General features: G+C 42.6%; 1 long non-coding RNA gene across 3 annotated transcripts in view; it reads left to right on the top strand.

Annotated features, from left to right (window-relative positions):
• The first annotated feature begins 1,821 nt into the window (after positions 1-1,821).
• LOC126272365 (uncharacterized) overlaps positions 1,822-22,326 on the top strand; it is a 109,782-nt gene continuing 89,277 nt past the window's right edge. For all 3 annotated transcript variants that reach the window (XR_007549216.1, XR_007549214.1, XR_007549215.1), the window contains exon 1: positions 1,822-2,090. This is a non-coding gene — a long non-coding RNA (uncharacterized LOC126272365). The remainder of the gene's footprint in view (positions 2,091-22,326) is intronic.

The following is a 22,326-nucleotide window of genomic DNA, read 5'->3' as shown; positions in this document are numbered from 1 at the left end:
ATCTCGGAAGACACAAGTACAGATATATGAGAATCCTGCTAACTAAAATACAAGTCATTACTCATACTGACCGAAACAAGAGAAACATAAGCAGCAGAATGGGGCAACGATAAAAGGTTCCAGCAAAAATGTCAACACTGACAAACAAAATGAGGTAGAAGTTCATGAAATTGCGTGTCGATGTCTGTGAAGAAGAAACAGAAAGCCTTTGATATTTATTGATACTGCGTGACATGCTAAAACTGTATACTGGAGCGCGACAATAACCTAAAAATTTGTCTTGTCTTTCCTTGAGTATCTTAGAGTGTCGCAATTGGCAGTGCAGTGCCAGGAATTGGCAGGAAACATGGCCCAACTCTCAAAATGGCAAACAGTTTTAACTTATTACATATAATCAGCACCGCGCTCAGCAAAGCGGACTACTCTGTAGGTCTCTTATTTTCGTCTATTTGCAGTTTTTCCTGAGCTCTTAGTTAAAATTAATGATACCTGCTGCATCTCTTTGTGTTAGACTTGTAACGGGACATCCTGCTCTAGCATTACTTTCCCTCAACAGTAGTTGTCGATACCAGTATTATTTTTCGAATTTTGGACAGGTCACTATTGTCTCAGTTGCTTTTCTCAAAACTTTCATATAATTTTATACACAGTATGTTATATTTCAAGCTAAAATTTATGAAAGGAAATTACTTTTATAAAATATTTTTGTTTCCATGCTATAATCGATAAGTGCTAGTTCTGAATGTACAGTTAAAATTATTTTTGTAGAAACATTTGACATTACGAATTATTCGCACACTTAAAATTTCTATTATTAATTACGCAATCCTGTACTGTTTACTATGTTTATTTCTGAAATAGTAATCGAAATCAATAACGTAACGAATTCATTTGTTAATCATTTGTTAACAAAAATTGTATCACTTTGGGATATTATTTCCGCAGAGCGTGGGAGTCGTAAGCTTGCCTCTGATGTGACAGGACGTATTTTTGCATGATAGGTGCGAACAATGTAATTTCGGCTTTGTTAATGTGAAAAATCAAGATACTGTATGATATACTAAAGTGTGAGAAAATCAGTAGAAAATACATTTACGTAAAAAAAATTCTGCAAAAACAATCTTTCAGTTTATTTAGTTCAAACCAACCGTGAGGACCTGATGTTAGAGTTCCAGCTTCAAGAATCAGACCACTAGACAAGAAGAACTGAGGCCATCTCAACATGACAAGCTGAGTAAACTTGAAAGTTTATTATAATCTTCACCTCTCTCAAATTTTCATAAAAGACTTTGCTGGGCATTGTCTAGTATGGACACTATATGGAAGATGGAAGGAGCAGAGAGATTACGCACTTGTTACTCTGAATATGTCATGATCGTAGAGAGTTTAATCCATTTGCAGCATCGTTCTAATGTATGAGTCTTCTATCAGCTTTGTCGTATATCGTATGTATCAGTAACCGACCCATCGTTTTGAGAATTACATTTACTGTGCAAAACTGATTGCGGTTAATTGGTCCTGACAGAAAGAATTACGGCGCGGTACTTGGTGTTCTCGTTTGCAAGATCACTTGCCTGTCTCATCGCTCCCCGTGTGGTAACACCAGTTCCGTGACATTATTTGAAATTTGGCAGGCTGCTCTGCAGTAATCGTTTTTTTTTTTAAAAAAAAAAAAAAAAAGGGATGCCCTCTTTGAGATCCGGGTTTGGACAGCTTGCCTGTTCTTGTAGAACCTGTCAAGTTTTCGGGGCGAGTTTCCAAGGACCATGCAGCACATTCGCCCCCACAGCTTCCTTCAGTCTTTCACTACGTCTGTTAAAAGACAGATGCGCGATGTGGTTGCAGTCAGTGCATCGTCTTCTTTGGTTCTCGGAAACAGTCAATGCCGATTTACAAGGCCGTCATAACTACCTGTTCGGGGATCTACTTAAGGAAAGGATACATTCTGCATTATGCTGAAAGACGGTTCATTGAAGTGATTCAGTGCAAAGAAGATCTCAGACAATATTACGCAACGTGATTTCGATTCCCTGTGTGAGATAAGCGTCATGCGCCCAACAGTTACGTAAGAAGTACTTGTTTCATATCCGGTGAGTGCTATGCAATCTTCGTTAACTGTTTAATTTTACGGAAACTGGTGACAAATTAAAGCTTAGTGGAACGCTTTCCTGTTGTCTGTCAGTTAAAAAATATTTTCTGTTTTACAGTTTAAATCTGGAGTGGCTTAAACATGAGTGTCTCCACCATATTCGTCCATATCTTTTTCCGGTATCTAAACATACACTAATACCATGGAACTTAAAACATGGTCAGCTCCGTTCCTCGTGTCTAATGTGACAGTCAACTCGATTTTTGGAAAAGACTGTTTATTTCGTCATAGTGACCTCGACTCAGTTGTGTCTCCTTACTAGCGAGAACTAATAAATGAAGAGCAACGTATATGATAAACTTCATTCCCTAAAATTTGCTGTGATAATCACTATTACGGTTCATTCTATTCGCTGTTCAATTTACGAAATATCTTTATTAATGATTTTGTATCTTTCAATGTGTCTGTGACCTCTTGGTGGATCGCACATGTGCACTCAGACAGAGTGTGCATCGGGGCAGTCGTTTAAGTCTTCATGAATTAACTTCCTTCATATTATCAGCAGTCTCGAAAATAAAAGAAGAAGAACATTTTAGTGTGCTAGAACTACGCATCGTACACCACTGTTATGCAGGTATGTTGCGTTAATTCACGTCTTCGTCAGCTGGATATGCAGTCGCGACATTCTGTACAATTAGTTATGTAGTACCAGACGAGCCAATCCACTTCTCGACTAAGAACCTTCTGGTTGTAACTATGAATGGGCATTGTTCTCATTGCCAGTTCTCTTGTGTATATGACAGCTACATTGGTGCTTCTTTTTTTATCTCACTGATTAACCATGCTGCGGTTGAGAGGTAGCGCAAGTCGAACCGCATCTCCGTAAATTGTGAGGGAAAAAAAGAAACGCTTCATGACGTTTTTCAGTTTACAATGTGGCCACCCCACTGCATTTTCACAATGCATACCTAGGCGATAGTTTTGTGTGTAACGCAAATATGAAAGGATAAACCACACACACTTCAGTCTATTCTTGCACTTTCATGCTTCAGTAAACATCTTCACTCCTCTATAAAATGTTTCTAATAAACTTCTTTCTTCCACACCAACATAGATTCTTTAAAAACTGGAACGTGGGCAGAGTTATTGGTTAAATGCTCCTACTCGCCCTTTAATAACTCTGTCTTGCATTCATGACTCCTTTGGTTGCGGTATGTGAGGAGCTATAGAATGTTACAAAATACCGCAATAAATAGTGTTTCTTGGAAGTTTGTAAGCAGGCTTTCGAGCGATAATTTACGTCTCTCTTCAGGCGTCTGCCAGTTCAGGCTTTTCAGTAATTCCGTGACGTCAGACCAACTTGTGACCCTTCGAACTACTCTTCTTTAAATACATTGAATATTCCGTATTCTTCCTTTTTGGCATGGTTCCACAGTATTTCGGCAGTATTCTAGGGTGATGGTTCGCACGACTACACTCCTGGAAATTGAAATAAGAACACCGTGAATTCATTGTTCCACGAAGGGGAAACTTTATTGACACATTCCTGGGGTCAGGTACATCACATGATCACACTGACAGAACCACAGGCACATAGACACAGGCAACAGAGCATGCACAATGTCGGCACTAGTACAGTGTATATCCACCTTTCGCAGCAATGCAGGCTGCTATTCTCCCATGGAGACGATCGTAGAGATGCTGGATGTAGTCCTGTGGAACGGCTTGCCATGCCATTTCCACCTGGCGCCTCAGTTGGACCAGCGTTCGTGCTGGACGTGCAGACCGCGTGAGACGACGCTTCATCCAGTCCCAAACATGCTCAATGGGGGACAGATCCGGAGATCTTGCTGGCCAGGGTAGTTGACTTACACCTTCTAGAGCACGTTGGGTGGCACGGGATACATGCGGACGTGCATTGTCCTGTTGGAACAGCAAGTTCCCTTGCCGGTCTAGGAATGGTAGAACGATGGGTTCGATGACGGTTTGGATGTACCGTGCACTATTCAGTGTCCCCTCGACGATCACCAGAGGTGTACGGCCAGTGTAGGAGATCGCTCCCCACACCATGATGCCGGGTGTTGGCCCTGTGTGCCTCGGTCGTATGCAGTCCTGATAGTGGTGCTCACCTGCACGGCGCCAAACACGCATACGACCATCATTTTCACCAAGGCAGAAGCGACTCTCATCGCTGAAGACGACACGTCTCCATTCGTCCCTCCATTCACGCCTGTCGCGACACCACTGGAGGCGGGCTGCACGATGTTGGGGCGTGAGCGGAAGACGGCCTAACGGTGTGCGGGACCGTAGCCCAGCTTCATGGAGACGGTTGCGAATGGTCCTCGCCGATACCCCAGGAGCAACAGTGTCCCTAATTTGCTGGGAAGTGGCGGTACGGTCCCCTACGGCACTGCGTAGGATCCTACGGTCTTGGCGTGCATCCGTGCGTCGCTGCTGTCCGGTCCCAGGTCGACGGGCACGTGCACCTTCCGCCGACCACTGGCGACAACATCGATGTACTGTGGAGACCTCACGCCCCACGTGTTGAGCAATTCGGCGGTACGTCCACCCGGCCTCCCGCATGCCCACTATACGCCCTCGCTCAAAGTCCGTCAACTGCACATACGGTTCACGTCCACGCTGTCGCGGCATGCTACCAGTGTTAAAGACTGCGATGGAGCTCCGTATGTCACGGCAAACTGGCTGACACTGACGGCGGCGGTGCACAAATGCTGCGCAGCTAGCGCCATTCGACGGCCAACACCGCGGTTCCTGTTGTGTCCGCTGTGCCGTGCGTGTGATCATTGCTTGTACAGCCCTCTGGCAGTGTCCGGAGCAAGTATGGTGGGTCTGACACACCGGTGTCAATGTGTTCTTTTTTCCATTTCCAGGAGTGTATTTTATAAGCAGTCACCTTTGTACACTCTTATTCCATTTTCCCGGCGTCTTACCAGTAAACCGAAGTTTGACAGTTGCTGTAGCTACCGTTGAACCCATGTGATGATTCCATTTCATATCCTTACCGATTCGCACACGCTGTCAAATGTGTGCTTCAACTTCTCAATTGTGTCGTACTTGTATAATAACCACGTTTTCGCTTTTTGTGAAGAGCACGAGTTTTCATTTCTGATTGATTAAAGCAAGTTGTCAATCCTTGAATCACAAGGATCTTACCAGCATTTGACTGAATATATACTCCTATGTATATTTTTCCTGATAATACTTCATCATCTGGAAACAATATCAAAAGTAAGCTTTGCCAGGAGATTAATATCAGCATTAATGGCAAGGGTCCCATTACATTTCTCACGAGCACACCTAAAGTTACTTCTAACTTTATCTTACCTATTTTGTCTAATATTTATTCAATTATTATTTGGTCTTTCCATTTAGTTTTTATTATTTTTCTGCAAAACCACAAGTAAAACGTTTCCAGGTTTTACTCTCTTGTTTCATCAAGATTCACGTTCCTCCTCAATATAAATTCTCACCAGACATTTAGCTCTTTATCCAACAATTTATAACCATAGAATTCCTTCGTCGGAGAGGTATTTTTGACATGCCGCAGCCTCTACTTAGTCTCTTCTTTGCTGCAACTAATACTGCGTGATCTTCCCGTCTAGAAAGTAGAATTGTTTCACTTTTTCCTTTACATATTTTCCACTTTCTACGTTTTAGCAAATCATTTTGTTTCTTCCATTCATAATTTCTGCTTATGCTTTATTTGTCCTAAACTGAATTTCTGTTTTATTAAGTCAGTACTGTCGGCTATAAGTAAAAGAAGGGAAGTTACAGTTGTAATTGCTAAAAACAGTGCAGGAGACCGGAAGGAACTTGGCTGTAAGTTGGTTTAAAAAACTACACTATACTCTTCTGAAATGATTCAAAATAACCACTGAAAGTTGAAATCTCGAGAGCCTGGTGGGTATCAAAATTTATAAAGTAGTGGCAACACCAATTTTATTGTGTGAGAGTGAGACTTGTGTGCCTCCACAGAAGGTAACGAGACTTTCCAGAAAAATGAAATGACTTTCAAGGTTAGACAGAAAACATAACGAAGACATGAGAACGAAACTTAATGTTTATAGCATTGGGGAAAGAGTGAGCGATCACAGAAGAAAATGGATAGAATATACACACATCAAAACAGTTTGGCGTCACCTCATCTCCGAGAGTTCAGGAAGCTGTACAGAAAATTAGAATTGAGATTTCCGCCATTTTTATTGCTCATGAAAACCACACATTGCATATTGTACCACCGTACAACGAGGCCTTCAGCGGTGGTGATCCAGATTGCTACACACACCGGTTCCTGTAATACCCACTAGCAAGTCCTCTTGCATTGGTGCATGCCTGTATTCGTCGTGGTATACTATCCACAAGTTCATCCAGACACTGATGGTCCAGATTGCCTCACTCCTCAACGGCAATTCTTCACAGATCCCTTAGAGTGGTTGGTGGGTCACGTCGTCCATAAACAGCTTTTTGCAATCTATCCCAGGCATGTTTGATAGGGTTCATGTCTGTGGGACATGCTGGCCACTCTAGTCGAGCGATGTCGTTATCCTGAATGAATTCATTCATAAGATCAAGGCGATGGGGGCGCGAATTGTCGTCCATGAAGACCAATGCCTCGCCAATATTCCACGGATATGGTTTCACTTGAGGATAGCATTCACGTATCATATAGCCGTTACGGCGCCTTCCATGACCACCAGCAGCGTATCTCGGTCCCACATAATTTCACCCCAAAACAGCAGGGAATCTCCACCTGGCTGCACTCGCTGGAGAGTGTGTCTAAGGCATTCAGCCTGACCAGGTTGCCTCCAAACACGTCTCCGACGATTGTGTGGTTGAAGGCGTATGCGACAATCATCGTTGAAGAGAACGTGAGCGATCCATTCGGCGTGTTGTTGGGCCATTCTGTACGACGCTGCATTGTGTCGTCGTTGCAAAGATGGACCTCGCCAAGAAACTCGGGAGTGAATCTGCGCATCATGCAGGATATTGCGCAGAGTTTGAGCCGTAACACGACGTCCTAAGGCTGCACGAAAGGCATTGTTCAACATGGTGGCGTCACTGTCAGGTAAGTAGCGGTCATCCACTGCAGTAGTAGCCCTTGGGTGGCTTGAGCGAAGCATGTCATCTACAGTTCCTGTCTCTCTGTATCTCCTCAATTTCTGAACAGCATCGCTTTTGTTCACTCCGATGATGATGATGATGTTTGGTTTGTGGGGCGCTCAAATGCACGGTTATCAGAGCCCGCACAAACTACCAGCCATTCCTCAGTCCAATCTCGCAACTTCCGTGAATGATGGTTCAGTCCGAGACGCCTGGACACTTCTCTTGTTGAGAGCCCTTCCTAGCACAAAGTAACAATGCCGACGCGATCGAACCGCGGTATTGACGGCCTAGGCATGGTTGAACTACAGACAACACGAGCCGTGTTCCTCCTTCCAGGTGGAATGACTGGGGCTGATCGACTCTCAGACCCCCTCCGACTAATAGGCGCTGTTGATGCATGATTGTTTACATCTTCGGGCGGGTTTAGTGACATCTCTGAATAGTCAATGAGACTGTGTCTGTGATACAATCTCCTTAGTCGACGTCTAACTTCACGAGTTCTGGGAACCAGGTGATGCAAAACTTTTTTTTGATGTGGGTGTTAGCAGAATGGAGATAGATTGCAAAAACAGACAAATCTTTGTACGCGAAATGGAAGAAGAGATCCTGGAAGAGCTAGCAAAAGATAGGACCGACTGTAAATGTGACGAGTGAATTGGTTTGTTAAGTGTGGAAGAAGAAGAAAAAGAATTTGAAACAGATTTTCATCTGCGGTATTTCCAAGATCAAAATCACGCTGCTAGTCGGAAATTAACTCATGTTTTAATGTAAAAACTTTTTATGCCTAAACAGCAAGTTTTGGTATACAACTATAGCACGATGAGTACTTTCATTTCTTTTCTACAACCGTCTTCAGTTCGTTCAAATCGTAAAACAAACATGCATAATTAACTACAGTTATGCCCGCATCTCGTGGTCGTGCGGTAGCGTTCTCGCTTCCCACGCTCGGGTTCCCGGGTTAGATTCCCGGCGGGGTCAGGGATTTTCTCAGCCTCGTGATGGCTGGATGTTGTGTGATGTCCTTAGGTTAGTTATGTTTAAGTAGTTCTAAGTTCTAGGGGACTTATGACCATAGATGTTAAGTCCCATAGTGCTCAGAACCATTTTTTTGAACTTCAGTTATCCAGTGAAACGCAATCGTATTGTAGACCAAAATGATTATGACAGTGTGTAGTTAAACTCTTCAGCATGATCGCCCAGGTTGTAAACCATCATCTTGCAAGGTGACAGTGATAAAGAAGGAAAACTGTCAATTTCATGAGAAGAACTTGTACCACATGTCCGTGATTTTCAATTGTGATTCTGAGAACAGTATAAGCAACATTACAGGAAGAGCCATCTGTTCCGTAGCCTGGTTTACTAAACAGCGATCCAACATAAATTAGTCATCTTTATAAAATGTGCCCAAGTGGTGACTAAAAGTAAAATGTCACAAGTCTAATCTGACTCGCAGGACACTTCAAAAGTTATCGGAATGTGATGCAAGATTTACTAAGAATCTGGCAATTTTCCTTCTTTTCTACCGTCATCTTACAAGATTATGTTTTACAGATTGGCTTGCTCATGACGAAGTTTTTAACTACATACTGTCATTGTCTCGTTGGGCACAATACGAATGCATTTTAGTTAAGGATAATGTTTTTCAATACATGTTCGCCGTTTTTCTAAGATTTGAACGATCTGAAGATGTTTGTAGTAAACAACCGCAACGAGTCATCGTGCTTTAATTTTTTGTACACTGAGAATTTTGGTCTAGGCATAAAATTTTTATATATTAATATTATATTTAATAAGTCAGATTAGAAATAATAGTGCACCGATTTTCGACGGGATTGTGGGGTGGTTCCTTGGAACAGGACACATTCTTTCTTGATCCCAGTGCACGGTTTCAGATGACCACCTCACCGAAGAGACCGTACTTCCAAAGTTCTTTTTTTCGCGCAGTTCACGCCTCCAACACGGCATCGGTGTGTCCTTGACCCGTCCCCTTACATCTGGAGAATCCCGAGCCGGAGACGGCGCTCCAGATACGGAGGGCGGCCCAGCAAAGGGCTGGCTGGCGCTCCCAGCAGGTATGAAGGCGAGGTAATTGGCGGGCCCAGTTCCCAGCGTAAATCACTGCTTGCCGGGTCCCCTGCCGCCGGCTGCTTCCATTCACTGCGCCACAATGGCACGTTTAGCGAGCGCCTCCGTACCTGCCCGTGTGGCCCCTCTCGCCTCACCTCCCCCACATCACACACACACACACACACACACACACACACACAAGCAGAGGTAGTTGTGGTGGTCCACGACCACGACATCCAGTACCAGACAGAGCAAACATATCGATTACTGAACTCCTAAAACCATAAAACTTGTTGTTCTTTCGTGATTCACTCTATGGATAGATACAACCAGTGCGCTCACTGATCTCCTTTCACAGATTCATCAGAAAAAATGACTTTTTGCCATTCGTGCACCCAGGTTCGTCGCTGAGTACCCCATCGCAGGCGCTCCTGTCTGTGATGCAGCGTCAAGGGTAACCGCAGCCACGGTCTCCGAGCTGGTAGTCCATGCTGCTGCAAACGTTGTCGAACTGTTCGTGCAGATGGTTGTTGTCTTGCAAACGTCCCCATCTGTTGACTCAGGGATCGAGACGTGGCTGCACGATCCGTTATAGCCATGCGGATAAGATTTCTGTCATCTGGACTGCTAGTGATACGTGGCCGTTGGGATCTAACACGACGTTCCGTGTTACCCTCCTGAACCCACCGATTCCATATTCTAACAGTCATTGGTGTTCGACCAACGCGAGCAGCAATGTCGCGATACGATGAACCGCAGATCGCGTTAGGCTACAATCCGTCATTTATCAAAGTCGGAGACGTGATGGTACGCATTTCTCCTCCTTACACGAGGCATCACAACAACGTTTCACCAGGCAACGCCGGTCAACTACTGTTTGTGTATGAGAAATCGGTTGGAAACTTTCCTCATGTCAGCACGTTGTAGGTATCTCCACCGGCGCCAACCTTGCGTGAACGCTCTGAAAAGCTAACCATTTCCATATCATAGCATCTTCTTCCTGTCGGTTAAATTTTGCATCTGTAGCACGTCATCATCGTGGTGTAACAATTTAAAGGCCAGCAGTGTAAAATGGTGCAGCGAGTAATCATTCGTTTTATCCATTTGCATTGTGTTACACTGATTGAAATTCATCGCCAGGTGTGTGAGACTTGAGATGATGGTGTCTTGGATGTGTCTAGAGTGGGTTCGTGCGTTTGACAGTTCAAAGCAAACAGGTTGTCGTCTGGCAACAAACCTAGACAATGGCCGGTGTCGCACCAGCTGGCGTGATTGAACGAATGTAGAAAGTTGTTTCGGGGGCTCGCTGAATGAGTAGGGTACGCAACGCCTCCGAAGTTGGCATTTCGGTTGGATTAATGCACAAGACTCCGCCTTAAGACCTGAAAATGAGAAAAGTTTCCTGCAGGTGGGTGTTCCGGACGCTGCGCACGTGGCATGTTGTTAGCCATTGCCGACGAGCGGTAACGGCATGAACCGGACTTCCTTTTCATTTATTCCAGCTACATCTTTTCCGATAAACTTCGACAGAATATTACTAGTTCGTTATATGCAGACGAATTGCCTTACATGCCATTTAAAAATACGTGAATCAGATATACAGGATACTGTTTGTGAAAGAAGTGCATTACGAAATTTTGGTAAGACCTGTTCTTGAGTATTGAACGTCAGTCTGGATTCTTACCAGGTTGGGTTAATAGAAGAGAGAGAAAGAGAGAGAGAGAGAGAGAGAGAGAGAGAGAGAGAGAGAGAGAGAGAGAGAGGGGGGGGGGGGGGGGAGAGGGAGAGAGAAAATCTCGTACTGAAGTTTAGTGCCAACCATTCATCCCATGGGCCGTTCCAAAATGAAATGAGCCAGAGAACGAGGACTAGATATTGGTTGTCACTTAGCAAACTATTTGTTTGCCGTATTTCAGCTGGGACATTTCAACCCTGCTAAGATAGCCCAAGTCTCCTGCTGGTGGTGTGATCATGATGTCGCAACTGAAAGGAACAACCAGAGCTAAGTAAGACCCGTGGGAGATCAAGTACTTGCGCACAGAGACGTCGAACTTTACGAAGATTGTTTACAGAAAATTGCGTTAAGTTAGCGGAAGAAATCACTCGTCGGTTCCAAAGTGCTGCCTTCAGTCAGACTAGCACTATGGCTGTGCATAGGCGTACAACGGTCGAGCTAGCTCCTCAAAAGCCCCACATTTTTTTGTAATATGTCTCTTAAGGGTAGTGTAAAGGGCGACGCCAGTGGACAGTGGATGACTACAAATGAGAGATTTGGAGTCATGAGCCACGATGTATCCCGCGGCAGTACTATGGAAGTGTTTAGGTTTGACAAATGCCTGGAGAACGTTACCTGCCATCTTATGCAGTGCCAAGGAGGAGGTAGTGTTTGGGCTCGAGGGTCTGTTTCGTGAGAGTCCCGATTTGAATCCAATGGGACACCTTTTGGATAAGTTAGTTCCTCGACTCCGCTCAAGACTACAGCGTCTAACATCACTGGTTTCTTTTCATAAGAAAGTATGGGCTTCTGCTCTTTCACAGACCGTCAAACACCTCAAAGAATCTCCCTCCAGCAGAGTTAAGGCGGTCATAAAGGCGAAGAACTGAACAGATTTTATTAATGCCCACTAACAGACGTGTGAATACCTTTGATCACATAGGGTATAAATCGGGTGCTTTCCTGAATTTTTTAATTTTTGAGCTAACAAATATACAGATTTAGATATAAATGATCATGTTCGTATTCATGCCTTGTAATTAATGTTCTTTCTGGCTGAGAATGGCATGTTGTTTGACCGAAACATATTTTTAATAAAGAAGCGACATACCGCTATTACGTCAAATCATGATTTCTCAAAAAACATTTATTTACATTTAGAGTCTGCTGTCAATATTTGTAAGAAGCGCTTAGGAACTGAAGGTCCCTTTGCATTTCGTAACAAGCTTTCAGAGATGTCACCTCCTTCTACATTTATATCGTTTGCAAACAGGCATACGGAGCTCCACATGGTATCCGCCGAAGCATGCAGTGAAGAGAGCTACCTCTGCTTCTTTTGATGTCTCCTAACGAAATAAAAATTATTGTCTCTGAACTGTCCAGTCTGTTTTTAGAACTGGCTGACAGAAGTATTATTGTTTCGGAATGTAATACGGTTTTGTGCCGTGTTGGTGGAATTTTTTAGGGAAAGCTGCCACGTTTTATACTGAAATAATCTGTGTTGCCAAGGTACTTGCTTTGGAATGCATTCCGACCGTGTAACATTCTTGCGTTTATCTTAGTTCCAGCAGGTGAGCAACCGTGATGGTAAGAAAATCACGTCGAACAGACAGAAGGCGGTATGCAGAATGTCGCTGTTAGTCATAGTTTAGCTAGTATACTGATGTCCACGCAGCTGTTGTCATTTCGCGTTTCCTTACATTTCCTATGTTTTATGTCTCTCATTTTTCCAAAAGTGGACAGGTTGTAAAAAACCAACGCATATAAAATAAAATAGAAATCTGACTACCAGAAAATGCAACTACTCAAAAGCAGAACGTAAAATAAGATTTGACGTGGCATTAAAATGTTTTAACAATTAGAAGTGGCTTTCTCTATCGCCATGTCACTTCTCAGACAGTAGAAATTTTATACGATGTAGTTTGTTGAAGCGGCCTGCGGGAAAAAGGGGAAAAAGTGTGGTCCCGCTTTCTCTACCCTTCATCACGGTGTCATATGGCTGCCGTAAACCCCTTTGATGATATTTAATTCAACCTGAGATTTCCGTTCCCGCATGAAATATGGCGCTTTTTATCCCCTCTGGCCTTTTTGCGATAGACTTTCCTCACTCTGACATGCCTTTCCACAATATTACAACCCGAGATTTCGTTGCGCTTTGTATTTCCCGAGACGGGTGAGAAATTTACAAGAAGAAAACGGCGGTTTGTAGCGCAGCCTTTGAACGCCGCTGTCGCGTTGCCCTCTGCGGACAGAAAAACGGCGAGACGGAGCACCTGTGAGCAGAGGAACGCGGTAAACATCTGGCGCAGCCAGCGAGCAGTCGGCTTAGCGGCGAGAACAGACACCGACGGACGCACTGCGGTCTCAATTTCCGAACGTTAGACTACGATAGTAGTGTTAAGATGGTCCACACATCTTTTTGAAGAGCAGAGTAATATTCACAGAAAGAAACCATACTACACGCATTATGCTGTTATCTATAATGAAGTACTGTCTGAACAAGGCAGCATAAATACGCAGTAAGAGCTTGTTAATATTTCAAAGTGGTGTGACGATTGCCAGCTTGGTTTAAATGTTCGGAAATGTGAAATCGACCACTTCACAAAAAGAAAAGAACGTACTACTCTATGACTACTGTATCAACGAGTCACAACCGGATTACAAATACCTGTACGTAAAAATTTGTGGGGTTATGCAATGGAATGATAACATAAGCTCAGTCGTAGATGAAGCAGCTTTCAAACTCCGATTCGTATGTAGAATTCTAGGGAAATGAAAGCAGTCTACAAAGAAGATTGCTTAAGCAGCACTCAACCGACTCATCCTAGACTATTGATCTAGTGTGTATGATTCATAACAAATACGATTAACAGGGTACACTGAAAGTATACAAAGAAGGACAGAACAAAGGACATAGGTTTGTTTGACCCATGCAGAAGCTGAAGGAATTTAACACACCAACTATCCCGTGACAACATACTTAAGAAGTATTTAGGAAGCCAGGAATATACCGCGTCCCACCACCGTCTGCCATGAACTTCACAGTGGCTGTGAGTATGCTTGCAGTTGTAGATTAATTTGTCAAAAGCAACTGTTCTCTCCAACATTTTTGAATAACTGGATTTGAGTACCACAATGGGGAAGAAAAGTCTACTTTTTTCAGCGCTGTATTTTCAACTATGAAAAGAAATAAACCAGCAATATTTTCATAATAGAGAGGTTTTGTAGGAAGAGTTCTATTGTATGAAAATATCCCTATACCTTCCTCTGACTTAAGCAGGGCATCACCCTCTCATAACCGATGGAACTTCGAATCGCGTTTTGACTTGTTATTCTTCTGCACATTTATGTCGTTCCCAGACGTGACAATAGATGAGTAGAACCAACCGGGATGGATTTCATAATCTTCTAAATGTCACCTAAAGACCCACGAACACCAAAGGAAACAGACTACTAAAAAAATTTTTGCGGAAAATGTACATACCAATATTTTACAAGCACTTACGACGAAAGTAAGTTCATATGTAGCTTTCAGCGACCATCCCGAGAAGATTATTATGAGGGGTGTTCAATAAGCAACGCAACACATTTTTTAATTTCTGAAAGCAGGTACATTTTATTCAGGATTCCAATACACCATATTATTCCCCACGTTACTGGGAGGGCCTGTATGCCGGCATCGTACAACTGTACTGATGGACGTCGGAGCCAACTTCTTCCCGCATCAATGACATTGTCACCATCTGTGTGCTGCTTCCCATGAAGTACATTCTTCATTGAACCACACGTACGAGCCGGAGGATGCGATGTCCGGGCTGTAGCGTGGATGAGGAAGATCAGTCCAATAAAGTTTTGTGAGCTCCTATCGAATGAGGAGACCTGTGTGAGGCCTGGCGTTGTCATGGGAATGGGAAAGTTCATTTTCACTTGTGACGAGATCACACTAAAGCCCTTTGCTTAATTTTCGTGGGGATGGGGGGGGGGGAGCACAATACACTTCCGAATTGATCGTTGCACCAAGAGAAAGGATATCAAACAAAATAATCCCTTCAGAGTCCCAGAAGACCGTATACATGACTTTTCCGGCTGAGGGTGCGGCTTCGAACTTTTTCTTCGTAAGACAGGTGGTGTTGTGCCACTCCATGGATAGCCGTTTTTGTCCGGTTCGAAGTGGTTGACCTATGTTTCATTGCTTGTAACGACGTTCGACAGAAAAAAAAGTTTTCATCATCCTCGTAACGCTCAAGAAATTCCGCACAGATGGCCATTCGTTGCTGTTTATTGTCTTCTGTCAGGCGGCGAGGAACTCAACGGGTACACACTTTTATGTACCCCAAATGATGGAAGAGTTGCGTCAGGTCTACCAACAGAAACGTTCAGTCGTGCAGCGAGGTGTTTGATCCGTCCATCACCTCGCATGAGAGTGTCCGCACGTTCCAACGTTGCAGGAACCACGTCTCTGTGCCGCCGGCCGGCACGCAGGAGACACGACAGGTTTGCACGACCTTGTTGCGATGATGGCAGACACTTCGTCCAACCACTGGCCGTGCTTTTGTTTGTGGTCAGGTCTTCGAAGACGTACCGCAAGCACGTATGAATGTGATTCTCTGGTTTTCCAGCAAAAATACCTCAATGACAGCTCTCTGCTTGGAACACACCTCCGTTACAGACGTCATTTTGAAGGCCCTGTGTAGAGCCGCCGCCAATCTGAACTTCATGATACTATAGGGGATCAAGCTGGAATATTTCACGATATTCCACAATAAATACTGCATTTTTTCAACCGAAATTGATCAAGAAAAAAAACGTGTTACGTTAGTTGCTGAACTAGCTGGTCGTTGGTTGTGTTCCAAAAATTATCAACATAAAGACAGAAGTGATGACACTTTCTGCAGGACCTGACCATCATTTTGCAGGACAATACTCAAGGACGTACAGTGCAAGTTGTTACTGATTTGTTTGACTGATGGGCCTGCTAACTGCTAACTGCTATATCACCTACTGCACTCCCATGACTTAAGCCCTCGTCAGTTCAACTCGGTTTCTAAACTGAAGGAAACACTTCACGGAATTCGCTTCAGAACTGCTACAAATTCGTCGGGCAATAGACCGCGCCGCTCGAACTGTCAACACAACTGGCACTGCTAAGAGTATCCTTCGACTTCCACATCGCTGGCAACGGGTCATACTCAATGCTGGTGAGTACTTTGAAGGTCAGTAAAATTCGAAATACGTATCTATTTTGTACGAGCTGTAAATAAATGCCGGCCGCGTTGGCAGAGCGGTTCTAGGCGCTCAGTCCGGAACCGCGCGGCTGCTTCGAATCCTGCCTCGGGCATGGATGTGCGTGATGTCCTTAGGTTAGTTATGTTTAAGTAGTTCTAAGTTCTAGGAGACTGATGACCACAGATGTTAAGTCCCATAGTGCTTAGAGCAATTTGAACCATTTTTTGTAAATAAATAGTTGCCACTATTAAAGATCCAACCCTCGTACATCTTGTTGAGATAATGGTGGTAATGGCAGAACTATTTGAGCTCACATAGAGTGAAACTTTTTCTCCCTTGACGCTTGTCCACACCACCGCGCCACACTTTATTCGTAATTGGATCAATAACGCGTTAAAAATAAAAAATGACAGTGGAATCGGAAATACCCTCCCCCACCCACGGAAATTTGTGTTGCGAAGATATATCTGTTGATGTAGAATATATCAGGAATATACGTAGTATCTATGAAATTACTGATGAAAAGCTGGAAAGTTAAGTGAAATCATGAATTTCGTTGTTACTATCGAGGCTGAGTGTAATAGTAAAAGATTACCCGTGTTCGAAAGATTGTTGGTTTACGTCACTGACCATCAACGATGATGAGCAAAGAACACTTTTTTTCTACTTCCTTGAAAGTAGACGTCTATAAGCGAAAAAGTAAGTAACGCAACAACACGCGTCTAACAGTTTAGACGGTCCACACAAAGATAGCGTACGGGACATACGGGACTGGTTGATTCAGGCAGGCATCAACTGTGCGAAGCTTCTGGGAGCTGACATGAAAAAGGTCGCGCGTGGGGTTTTGGGAATATCTACCTTCTCTCTCTTCACAAGTAGGAGCAATAGAAAAACGTTGTACTTCTTTAAAATGTCAAGATTTGCTCGTGTACTTGTATTATTTATTATTTTCGGCAACTTAATATCCACTGCTGAACACATGCCTTCTTCAAGTTTTCTGCGTGCGTGGTGGTATTTCTGTGACTGCTATTATTTTGTGCAATTTTTCCTTCTCTGTGTTGGTCTCACATTGATTTATTCTTATTGAAATTTATTGTGACGCCTGTTTACAAACGTCCTCTATTATTTTACACCCATCACTTACTGAAATTTTCCTGTATAGACTCGAACAGTACTATATTCTTAGCACTACCATTCTGGTTAAAATATTTTCAGATAACCCTTCTTTCTCCGGTTCAGTGAGCTGAAAACTTCCACTAAGGCTACTGATATCAATCTTGATGATGACGTATCTCCTTGCCTAACTTTTCTTTCGGATCTGCAGTGATAATGAAACCTATTTCATGATGTACGAGGCACACAAGACGTAAAACACTTAGTGTCTTCGTAATTTAATGGATGTTCACCAAAGTAAGACCAACTGCCTAGAAATGTATTGAAATCAAACAAAGGAAGAAGTCAGCTTTACACGTGGATACAGCACAAAGGACCAGCTGCAAGTCATAAATCAAATTACAGAACAGAGCAATATGCGTGAGATACTACTACTATTTTTTTCAAAAATTTTAGAAATGTTTTGGTCTGAAATGCAACAAAACATGGGAAACGGACTTTCAAAAACAAGCACTAACGTGACCTATGTTAGCCAGTTGAAGAATATCTACATCAACAGACCTAGTACAGCTTCATTTAGAATTCATGAAGATTGTGCAAAATTCATGACTTGGAGCTGGTCCTTTGTGCTGTATTCACATATAAAGCTGACTTCTACCTTTGTCTGATTTTAATACATTTCTAAGCAGTTGGTCGTACTTAGGTGACCATCCAATACATTACAAAGATATGGCTCACCCGTCTTTAGTGTTTTATATCTTATGTACGTCGTACCTCATGAAATAGCTTTCATTATTACTGCATGATGATTATCAGCATTTAATGTAGATAAATGCCCCATTGTTCGTTAAAATATGGAAGCCCTTCACTGCATGACTAATGAATCAATACTGGAATCACCTCACAGAAGCATTGTGTGCCGATATGAAGTGGAAAGACATTCAGGTGCAGTACAAGGTAAGGCAAATGATAGCCTTATACAGGATGTAACATGTGTAAGTGCAGATACTTTTGTTGGTGATTAAAAATATTGAACTGAACAACATTATTTTAATATTTACTTCATTTGCATACTAATAATTATAGCTATTAAAAGTAGTATGTTTTTAGGCTGGTTAGTACATGTGGCAAGAGAAAGCCATTAATGCTTATATTCCCGTAGGCAACAAGTCAGTGTGGACACGTAAATGTAGAACAGTTAACCTATACTGACAGGCGTAGTCCACTTAGTGGTGCATTTACGACTGTGCAGAAAACATCAGGTAGCAAATTATTTGACATGTTTGTGTGAAGACTGTTCGAGACAGAGTAAAAGCAACCAACACATTGATGTGAGTGCATATCAAGGTAGCACACATTAAAATATCCGTAGTTATACACGTTACACGTTGTATAATGTGTTGAAAGTAAGAATGGCCCAAAAAATATTTCATGTACCCTAATATAGGCAACCTAATATACACCATCTGACTCAGGTGCAGATAAAGTGTTGGATTGCCTGTCTTAAGGCGTATGAAATGTTTTCTGGGCCAGTTTTATTTTTCCCGCACTGTATTTATTGGTAGGTTCTTGTGAAGCTGCAATCGGAGTATTAGGGACGTTCCTTAAACATAAAGCCATCATCAGCATGATGGTTGATTTGATCACTGCAGTGTTTTACTAGCAATTGTCGTGTTGGACATGGTAGTCTTCTTCTAAATTTTAAGTGGCCTCCTCAATTAGAGAACCGATTAAATTTAACGTGCACTACCAACCAATCGGATCGGAGCGTGGAATGTCAGATCCCTTAATCGGGCAGGTAGGTTAGAAAATTTAAAAAGAGAAATGGATAGGTTAAAGTTAGATATAGTGGGAATTAGTGAAGTTCGGTGGCAGGAGGAACAAGACTTCTGGTCAGGTGACTACAGGGTTATAAACACAAAATCAAATAGGGGTAATGCAGGAGTAGGTTTAATAATGAATAGGAAAATAGGAATGCGCGTAAGCTACTACAAACAGCATAGTGAACGCATTATTGTGGCCAAGATAGATACGAAGCCCACACCTACTACAACAGTACAAGCTTATATGCCAACTAGCTCTGCAGATGAGGAAGAAATTGAAGAAATGTATGATTAGATAAAAGAAATTATTCAGATAGTGAAGGGAGATGAAAATTTAATAGTCATGGGTGACTGGAATTCGGTAGTAGGAAAAGGGAGAGAAGGAAACGTAGTACGTGAATATGGACTGGGGCAAAGAAATGAAAGAGGAAGCCGCCTGGTAGAATTCTGCACAGAGCACAACTTAATCATAGGTAACACTTGGTTCAAGAATCTTAAAAGAAGGCTGTATACATGGAAGAAGCCTGGAGATACTAAAAGGTATCAGATAGATTATATAATGGTAAGACAGAGATTTAGGAACCAGGTTTTAAATTGTAAGACATTTCCTGGGGCAGATGTTGACTCTGTCCACAATCTATTGGTTATGAGCTGTAGATTAAAACTGAAGAAACTGCAAAAAGGCGGGAATTTAAGGAGATGGGACATGGATAAACTAAAAGAACCGGAGGTTGTACAGAGTTTCAGGGAGAGTATAAGGGAACAATTGTCAGGAATGGGGAAAAGAAATACAGTAGAAGAAGAATGGGTAGCTTTGAGGGATGAAGTAGTGAAGGCAGCAGAGGATCAAGTAGGTAAAAAGACGAAGGCTAGTAGAAATCCTTGGGTAACAGAAGAAATATTGAATTTAATTGATGAAAGGAGAAAATATAAAATTGCAGTAAATGAAGCAGGCAAAAAACGAATACAGACGTCTCAAAAATGAGATCGACAGGAACTACAAAATGGCTAAGCAGGGATGGCTAGAGGACAAATGTAAGGATGTAGAGGCTTATCTCACTAGGGGTAAGATAGATGCTGCCTATAGGAAAATTAAAGAGACCTTTGGAGATAAGAGAACCACTTGTATGAACATCAAGAGCTCAGATGGAAACCCAGTTCTAAGCAAAGAAGGGAAACCAGAAAGGTGGAAGGAGTATATAGAGGGTCTATACAACGGTGATGTACTTGAAGACAATATTATGGAAATGGAAGAGGATGTAGATGAAGACGAAATGGGAGATACGATGCTGCGTGAAGAGTTTGACAGAGCACTGAAAGACCTGAGTCGAAACAAGGCCCCCGGAGTAGACAACATTCCATTGGAACTACTGACGGCCTTAGGAGAGCCAGTCTTGACAAAACTCTACCATCTGGTGAGCAAGATGTATGAGACAGGCGAAATACCCTCAGACTTCAAGAAGAATATAATAATTCAAATCCCAAAGAAAGCAGGTGTTGACACACGTGAAAATTACCGAACTATCAGTTCAATAAGTCACAGCTGCAAAATACTAACACAAATTCTTTACAGACGAATGGAAAAACTAGTAGAAGCAGACCTCGGGGAAGATCAGTTTGGATTCCGTAGAAATGTTGGAACACGTGAGGCAATACTGACCCTACGACTTATCTTAGAAGCTAGATTAAGGAAGGGCAAACCTACGTTTCTAGCATTTGTAGACATAGAGAAAGCTTTTGACAATGTTGACTGGAATACTCTCTTTCAAATTCTGAAGGTGGCAGTGGTAAAATATAGGGAGCGAAAGGCTATTTACAGTTTGTACAGAAACCAGATGGCAGTTATAAGAGTCGAGGGGTATGAAAGGGAAGCAGTGGTTGGGAAGGGAGTGAGACAGGGTTGTAGTCTCTTCCCGATGTTATTCAATCTGTGTATTGAGCAAGCAGTAAAGGAAACAAAAGAAAAATTCGGAGTAGGTATTAAAATCCATGGAGAAGAAATAAAAACTTTGAGGTTCGCCGATGATATCGTAATTCTGTCAGAGACAGCAAAGGACTTGGAAGAGCAGTTGAACGGAATGGATAGTGTCTTGAAAGGAGGATATAACATGAACATCAACAAAAGCAAAACGAGGATAATGGAATGTAGTCGAATTACGTCAGGTGATGCTGAGGGAATTAGATTAGGAAATGAGACACTTAAAGTAGTAAAGGAGTTTTGCTATTTGGGGAGCAAAATAACAGATAATGGTCGAAGTAGAGAGGATATAAAATGTAGATTGGCAATGGCAAGGAAAGCGTTTCTGAAGAAGAGAAATTTGTTAACATCGAGTATAGATTTATGTGTCAGGAAGTCATTTCTGAAAGTATTTGTATGGAGTGTAGCCATGTATGGAAGTGAAACATGGACGATAAATAGTTTAGACAAGAAGAGAATAGAAGGTTTCGAAATGTGGTGCTACAGAAGAATGCTGAAGATTAGATGGGTAGATCACATAACTAATGAGGAAGTATTGAATAGGATTGGGGAGAAGAGAAGTTTGTGGGACAACTTGACCAGAAGAAGGGATCGGTTGGTAGAACATGTTCTGAGGCATCAAGGGATCACCAATTTAGTATTGGAGGGCAGCGTGGAGGGTAAAAATCGTAGAGGGAGACCAAGAGATGACTACACTAAGCAGATTCAGAAGGATGTGGGTTGCAGTGGGTTCTGGGAGATGAAGAAGCTGGCACAGGATAGAGTAGCATGGAGAGCTGCATCAAACCAGTCTCAGGACTGAAGACCACAACACACAACAAAACAACACCAACCACAGTGCGGTTTAGCATTATTCACAATAACACCACATGCCTTGAAGAGAAAGATGCAAGAAACGACAGGAAAAATGCTATCGATTTTTAGCGTTACACTCACACACCTAGCCACTGGCGTTGCATAATACTCATAGCTGTTATCCTACTCAAATGTTTGCGACACTTTGAAAATTAGGTGCCTCATGTTGCGAAGAAGACGTTTATCGGAGTCTAATCAGCTGATTTAGTGGCGGTGGAAATTAAATGCGAGGTGTATAAAATTTTCCTACGTGAGACGCGTGGCACAATTAACATGAATAGTGACACAATTAAGAGACATGCAAGACGTCGAAATAAGGCTCGTTATGTTGTGTGCC

The sequence above is a fragment of the Schistocerca gregaria genome, chromosome 5 (assembly GCF_023897955.1).
Source record: "Schistocerca gregaria isolate iqSchGreg1 chromosome 5, iqSchGreg1.2, whole genome shotgun sequence".
In the NCBI taxonomy this organism is placed as follows: domain Eukaryota; kingdom Metazoa; phylum Arthropoda; class Insecta; order Orthoptera; family Acrididae; genus Schistocerca; species Schistocerca gregaria.
Note: the sequence above shows the minus strand (reverse complement) of the source record. Positions and strands in the feature narration are given on the sequence as shown.